Source organism: Chrysochloris asiatica, unplaced genomic scaffold, assembly GCF_000296735.1.
Source record: "Chrysochloris asiatica unplaced genomic scaffold, ChrAsi1.0 scaffold00045, whole genome shotgun sequence".
Classification (NCBI taxonomy): Eukaryota; Metazoa; Chordata; class Mammalia; order Afrosoricida; family Chrysochloridae; genus Chrysochloris; species Chrysochloris asiatica.
The window spans coordinates 18,369,485-18,378,010 of NW_006408563.1; the positions used below are offsets into that span (position 1 = coordinate 18,369,485).

Consider the following 8,526-nt stretch of genomic DNA (forward strand, 5'->3'; position numbering starts at 1 on the left):
ATGAGTAGGAACTGACTCCACACCACATAACAACAACAACAATGAACCAAAAATAGAAAGAGTGTAGGGAAAGGCTTGGGCTGAGGGCTTCTGTGGCTTTGATCTCTAAAGCAGGCAAAGGCAAATGTTGTTATTGTATTTTATAACTGTTTATTGTGACTTGAATAAAGGTTTATAATGCAAATCATCCGTTTTACAATAATGATTGTAATGTAAATCTCCATGATTGTAATCCACTCAATGCAATGCTATGGCACTTCCTCCCTGTGATTCTTATTTCCATTCCATGCTCCTTCCCAACACTTCTGAATTTTATTTTTGGGCAAACATTGCCCTTTTTGTCTGGAATGGCTGATTATTCTATGGTGAGCATACCTTAGAGTTTTGCTGTCCTCCCAATCTACTGCTTGGCTCAAAATTGTGCCACTAGATTGAGTTCAGTTCCAGACCTGAAGGCTGGCCAAGGACCCATCTCGTGTGTCTTCATTCTCTTTCTAACCAGTAAGCCTGGTATTTAAAAAAAAAACAAAAAACTGTGTTTTGTTCTACATTTTCTCCCAGTCAATCCAGGCCCTCTAATGTGACCCCTTTCAGAGCAATTGGTAGCAGTAGCCAGGCATCATATAGTTATTTCAGTTTTAGGATCATGGAGACCAATGTGCATGTGTTTACATTTGTGCATTGTACTAATTGATTCCAAGTGTCTTCAATTTTGATTATTCTTCTTTCCTCTGCACATGGAGCAACCAATAGTTGCACCTTAGATGGCCACTCATGAGCTGCTAAGATCCCAGTCACTACTCATCAAAGTGTTTGGTAGAATAATGCATGCTTTTCATAAGATGGAACAATTGAGCTATGCTTGCTGCTAAAAAGCAAGGACTAAAGGTAGCAGGTGGAACACAGTGGCTATGTAGGACAAGCACTGGACTGCAAACCACAAGGCCAGTGATTCAAAGCCACCATTAACTTGTCAGAACTTCTATATAGCATAACTCTGAGTCAGAACAGAAGCAATGGTACTAAACAACAACACCAAGGATAGCAGAGAACAGAGTTATAAACAAACAGCCAACCAAAATGAAAACAAAAACAAAACTCCTAATAGTGTTGTCTATATTTTATATCAGATACAAAAGTTACATCTGGTAAAAAAATTACATGCCATGCTATCCGCTCTGTGCACAGGGTAGATAGGGACGGGCAACTTAGGCATTGACTATCTAAAATGAGGGGGCAATAAAGGCATGAAATGACTGGCTTATAAGGTTTCAAGAGGGAGGTTAGTTAAGAGTGTGGGGGGAAAGAAAGAGTCCCCACTGTATAGTTATCATCTTGTCTAGATGGGTCTGGGGAAAGGAGATGAGGATAAGATTTGTAAGATTCAATAGTGAATAACTGTTATCATGACTAATCGCGACTGTCACAATTGTAAAGGTAGAAGTTTTGTAACAAAAAAAAGGGGAGTGACTAATCTTACAGTCCAGAAACAGAGGACCCTAGGACCATCAAGAGAGGAACACACAAACAGAATGTGGGACCTTATCCAGAGAAGCAGCAGTGCCAGAGATGGAGGCAGAGATGGGGACATGGAGAGTGGGAGCGGCTGAGGACTCTAGATTCATCAACTAAGAAGAGAAGGACTAAGAACTGGTGGCCAGGAGCAGACTTGCAGAATGTGCCCTTTGGAGATGTAATTTATTATATATGCCTGAGTGGGTTTTTTTGTTTGTGTGTTTTTTAAAACAAGCTAAAGTGAATAAAGAGAAATACTTTTAACTTATGGTATATGGAGGGGATTATAATCAATGTAATGAAACAAGTTATATGAATTGTTGAATATGAAACTGATGATGTGCCCTGTAAACTTTCACTCAATCCACAATAAAAACCTTAAATTAAAAAAAAAAATAATAAAAAATTACGTGCCTTAGAGGAAGACTGGAGATCACAGGTCCTAGTATTTGAATGCCAACTGACATGATAAATAGATGGATAATATCACCAATATCAGCTGGAGTCTAGAATGTCAATATGAGACATGGGTTTGAACTGAGGTTCCAGAGAACAAGGTAGAAACATTTCCAAATTGGCTACTATGAAGGCAGATGAAAGAATGAGAGAGAACTAAAAATAATAAAAAAAATAATAATAATTTCAAAAAAAAATACATTTCTAAAACATATGCAGAAATGCATTTCTAAAAATACTCCTTAAAAGAAAGTAGCAAAAAGAAAATGAATGCAGTACATACAAAATTGCAACAGTAGAATCCACCAAATGTTGTTAGGTGTCATCGAGTCAGTTCATATTGACATTATGCACAACAGAATGAAACACTGCCTGGTCCTGCGCCACCCTCACAATCATTGCTGTACTTGAGTCCATTGCTGCCACTACTGTGCCAATCCATATTGTTGAGAGTCTTCCTCTTTTTCTCTGATCCTTCACTTTACCAAGCATGTGGTCCATCCAGACAATATGTCCAAAGTATGAGAGACAAATTCTCACCATCCTGACTTCTAATTACTATTCTGGTTGTACTTCTTCCAACAGAGATTTGTTTGTTCTTTTGGCTGCACGTGGTACTTTCAATATTGTTCTCCAACGCTATAACTCAAATACATCAATTATTCTTCAGTCTTACTTATTTACTTTCAAACTTTGATATGCATACAAAATTATTGTAAATAACATTGCTTGGGTCAGGGAAACCTCAGTCCTCAAACTGACATCTTTGCTCTTGAACACTTTAAAGGTGTCTTGAACAGCAGCTTTACTTAATGCAATATGGCTTTTGATTTTTTTGACACTGCTTCCATGAGTGGTGATGGTGGAGCCAAGCAAAATTAAGTTTTTGATAACTTCAATCTTTTTTTCCATTTATCATGATGTTTATTGGTCAAGTTTTGAGGATTTTTATTTTCTTACATTGAGGTGTAATCCATATTAAAAGTTTTGGGCTTTGATCTTCATCAGAAAGTATTTTTAATCCTCTTCAATTTCAGCAAGCAAGGTTGTATCATGTACATATTGCAGGTTGTCAGGGAGTCTTTCTCCAATCTTGATTCCACGTTTTTCTTCATATAATCCACTGAAAGACCTTTCAAATAAGCATAGTAAGGACTATTAAATAACTAAATACACTTGAAATACTCACTAAAATGTCATGAAATCCAGGCAAAAATGAAAAAAAGGAATGGAAAATATGTGAAATTAATAATCAGTAATCTTAGATACCAAATTTCACACACACACACACACACACACACATATATATATATATATATACCTTGGTAACAATGTCTCATAAACACTGGACTGCTAACTCTAAGGTCAGAAGTTCAAGCCCACAAGTTTTGCCTGGGAAAAAGATGAGATTTTCTACTACTATAAATCTTTACAGCCTCATAAACCCTATACAGGATTACTGTGTGTTCGAATCAATTTGAAGGAAGTTGCTTTAGTTTTCAGTGTCATATATGTGTATGTGTGGGAATGTGGTGGCAACTTTGAACCATGAATTCAGTGATTCAAGCTCACCAGCCACTCCATGGGAGAAAGATGAATCTTTCCTTTTCCATAAAGATTTACAGTCTAGGTAACCCTATACAGTCACTGTGATTTGGAATGGAATCAACAACACTTAGTAACAATACCAAGAAAAGTTATTGTTATTCACTTGAAGAGTGATACTGGCCAAAAATCGAACCCAGGTCTCCCTCATGGAAGAGAGAATTTACCAATGAACTAACAATGACCCTGCGTTATATATAGTCCAATATGCATAATGCCAGATAACTGTACCAAGAGTGCTGTCTCCTATTATAAAGAGAAACTCAAGTGCCCTAGGATTCTATTATTGTTGTTAGGTGCCATCTAGTTGACTACAACTTATAGTGTCCAACAGATTGACTCATAGTGACCCTATGTATAACACAACAAAAGCTTGTGCAGTCTTGGACTATCTTCACAATAGTTTATACGTTTGAGACCATTGTTGCAGTCACTATGTCAATCCATCTCTTTGAAGATCTTCCTGATTTTCATTGACTCTGTACATTACCAAGCACGATAACCTTATTGAGAGACCAGACCTCACTAATAGCATGTCCAAAGTATATGAGGTGAAGTTTCTCCATCTTTGTGTTCAGGGAGCATTTTGGCTGTACTTCTTCCCAGGCAAATGTGTATGTTCTTCTGTCAGTCCATGGTACTTCAATATTCTTTATTAACACCATAATTCAAATGCATCAATTCTTCTCTAGTCATTTGGCCAAGTACCTGTCTTTCAAATTTCTTGGTATAGGACAGTGAGCACCTCCAGTGCTGCATCAATTTGTTGAAACATTTCAATGGGTGTTCTGTCAATTCCTGAAGTCTAGTTTTTTGCCAATGCCTTCAGTGCACCTTGGACTTTTTCTTCCAACATCACTAGTTCTTGATCATATGCTACCTCTTGAGATGGTTGAATGTCAATCCTTTTTGGTACAATGACTCTGTGTATTTCTTCCATCTTTTTTTTTTTGAAGCTTCCTGTGTTATTCAATATTTTGCTCATATAATCTTTCAAGTTTTGGATTGAATTTTTCTTTATAGAAATTGTACCTCAGTAGAAAATTTCTTGGGACCTATTTCTGAAAAATCAGAGATTGAAAACTGTTTGAGAACTCTGTGGAGCACAGTTCTACCCTGATGCATACCAAACTGCAATCTATACCCTGGTGTTCTTGATATACAAAAGCTCTGCAGCATTTCCACTAACATAAGAGTAATTTCTCTCTTATTTCACTTGTTAAATGTTAAATGCATTGAAGTGTTTCCTTATGCCCTTCAAAAAGAGTATAAGGAAATAGATTTCTCTGTTTCTATGTGCAGCTTCCCTTGATCAGAAATCAGATATATGTCACAGATTATGCCTCCAATGATTCTACTTTTCTAAAGATCAATATATTACATCCAAACGTTCCTACATCCATTCCTCCTTTTGTTGTTAAGTACCATCAAGTCAGTTCTGACTCATACTGACAGTGTTTAGCGTTTCCAAGGAGTGACTTGTGAGTTTGAACAGCCAATCTTGGAGTTAACAATCCAGTGCTTATTATACAGCACCACACCAGGACTAGGATGATTTTTTTTTTTTCCCCCTGAGGCAATTACTGAAACGTTTAGTTAAACAGATTTATGGTGGAACTCCAGACTTTATTGAGATAATTATTACATGAGTATTTATTGAGAACCAACTATAAACCAGGTATAGATTTGAACTTGTGTGCCTACGAAGACTCTCCACTATGATTCAAGTACCCTAGTGATCAATGTTGTTGTTGTTTTTGTTGTTATTGTTAAGTTAAGTGTCTTCAAGTTGGTTCTAACTCATAGCAACTATACAGGATTTGCCATGAGTGGCTGGTGAGTTTGAACCACCAACCTTGTTGTTCAGATCCATCTTTGTTCTGATCCTGTACTGTATGCCAAATTGCCACACCAGGAATAGGACTTAAGAAGTACTCTGCATCCTAAATCTGAATTTAAACATAGAATTTGCCTTTTCCAAATCTCCATGTGTTCCTTTTTACTTCTTAATTTTCTTGAAGAGTATTTTATGACTCTTGATTTTTTCCCCCTCAGTTGTTAGGCAAGAGACATGAATATTATCTGTATCTCTGCTTGAAGTTTAGTATTAGCTGGTTTTCTTTGCTAGAGTGTCCTTTGATATTGACATGCCACTGCAGGGATGGCATTAACAATAAACTCCAATTTATTACCATTTTAAGCCATTTTATTCATTTACTGTAGTCTGAAGTGCTAAAAGGCATACTTTAAAAAAATGATAACTGGTAATTTATCTTCCTTGCAGCCCCTAGAGAGAAGCATCAATATCAAAGTTCTAGGGATGACTGAAAAGTGCCTGCTTCACCATGCCACAGAGAAGCCTCCAGGGACATTTTGGCAGCTTGTTGGATTTCTTAGAAAACAATAAAGAAGATGATATATAAAGAGAGGAACAAGCAGGAAGGAAAAATATTAGAACTGAGAAGTAATTTATTAGATTTATAATGTGAGTGACAAGTATTAATCAGCATTGCTCTACTGTATAAGAAGAGAATTTCAATGGTATTGTAGGTTTTAATTGATCTTTTTTTGGCAAGGTAAATGATGTTAATCTTTTGTCAATGTCATAGTCGTTTTATATCTATTTCCTTCATTTTTTGTAATTTAATCTGAAATATGTATAAGAGAAATAAGAAAGAATCTTGTAGCATCTGGATTCCTAGTTTCTGATACAAATCTCATTTTCCTGAATAACTTTTTACTTATATTTATATAACAATTAGATAAAACATATCTGTAATCTATAAGGTCTGATTTTTTTGTTGTTGTTGTTATACCTGGATCTTATAACTGGAGCTGCATAAAGATTCTAAGGAGTCCTTAGGTGTTGTAAAACATTAATGCACTTGGCTGCTAACCAAGAGGTTGGAGGTTCGAGTCCACCCAAAAGTATCTAAGTAAAAAAGTTCTTGGGACCTATTTCTGAAAATGAGAGATTGAAAACTCTATGGAGCACAGTTCTACTCTGATGTACTTGGGGTTGCCACCACTTGGAATTTACTTCCTAATAACTGGTCATTAGTGTTTTCTAAGTGCTGGAAGATGATGTTTACATTAAGGGTTTCCTTTTCTTTCAAGGTTCAGATTTTAGACTTGTGTCTCTTTAACCTAATGCAAGAAAAGCTGCCTAATTTTAATGTTATTGAAAATTAGTTTCTGAAATACCGACATCATGAGAAATTTAATACCTGAGGTAGTAAATTTAAGTTTCCTAAAAGATTATTGTCTAATAGTGAGAATAGATAACTAAAAAGAGAAAGAAAATTCAGTATGGTAAGTTCAGTATGGTATCAGTGTGAAACACAGGTACTAAATGAGGAAATAGGAAAGACAGCTAATCCAGTTTCTAGATATTAGGGTACTGATTGTTAAGGAAAGGAGCTCTGGTAGCGTAGTGACTACAGATCGGGCTGCTAATCTTAAGGCAGCAGTTCGAAACTACCAGGTGTTCCGTGGGAGAAAGATGAGGTTTCCTGCTCCCATAAAGATTTACAGCCTCGGAAACCCCGTACCGGGTTGCTGAGTTGGAATCGACTCCACAACACATAGCAACAACAACAACATTGTTAAGGAGTGACATCTAATTAAAGATAAGCTTGACTAGATAGCCATCAAGTCAATTCCACTTCAGACTGAATTCTATAGGACAGAATAGAACTGCCCATGGAGTTATTTTGTTTTTGTTTTTTCTCATTTGTGGTAAAAATAAAGAAAATTTCTTTAATTAAACCACTAGGAAAAATACATCACAGCCTTGAAACAGCAAACAGAGAGACTACATCATCACTAAAGTAATAAGTTGGTAGAAAGGTGACAAGGCCCTTATCAAAATAAGGTGCCACTGAAGTTGGAACAGTACGTACTGCAGAAGTGGTATTTGGTAATGAGGAGCCGCCCCTCCTTTGCTTTAAAGGAGTCACAGTTCTCTCTAGCCCCTGAGTAACTTACTTTTTCTCCCTTAACTTTCATGTTGCTAACAAGGCTCTTATTATAGGAGGCTAAATAAGCAGTTGGGCATTTTATCAGGAAAGACTCATCACCAGAAAAGAACATTATGTTTGCTAGCGGGTGAACAAAAAGGAGGAACCCCTCAGTGAGACAGATTGCCACAAGAGATTCGGCCACACCAATGATCATGAAGATTGCACAGGCCTGGAGAACATTTCCTTTGGTGATACATGCTACCAGCATTCAGAGCCAGGAGACATGTTTCTTGAACTTCCTGTCATCATGATTTTTTTTTCATTTGTAAACTTCACTTTTAAAAACCCAAATTTCCTTTCTTCATTTTATGTAGGGTCTTATCCTTATCCCCAAGGGTCACTGGCAAAGATTTTTATTTTGCAGTGAACGAGAGAGACTCTTTCATCTTCTTCGTCATGGACTGGATGAAATGTATGTAGTCATCTACCCATTGGGTCACACAGCTCTCCAGCTACTGCTTCGCCTGCAGTTCCTTACTTCCTGCATCCAATGAGTGTTTGGCTTTGTCGTTGTGATGCTCTGGGCCAGGCGTTCTGGAACTTCTCTACCTCACTGGTCACAGGGGCCTGTGCTTGAGCCAGATGGGCATGGCAGTGTTCAGTGCACTGGTGCACCTGCTGCATGGATTGTCTGGCTGTCCTTACAGCTGTTGGTGCTGCACTGGAACCTGATGCCCTGCATCTTCTGGATGTTATCTCTCTCCAAACTCTTCACCATGGTGTCAACTGCCTCTTGCACACGGAGCTGCTGCAGCTCTACCATGGTGACCTTCGGCACCCGCACCCACAGCAGCTGGAGCTCCCCATAGAGTTTTTTTGTTTGTTTGTTTTGTTTTTAATTTAAGGTTTTTATTGTGGATTGAGTGAAAGTTTACAGGGCACATCATCAGTTTCACATTCAACAATTCATATAACTTGTTTCATTACA

General features: G+C 37.3%; 1 pseudogene; it reads right to left on the reverse strand.

Annotated features, from left to right (window-relative positions):
* Nucleotides 1-7,951: 7,951 nt before the first annotated feature.
* On the reverse strand, nt 7,952-8,361 carry LOC102815325 (annotated as a pseudogene).
* Between the last annotated feature and the right edge of the window lie 165 nt (nt 8,362-8,526).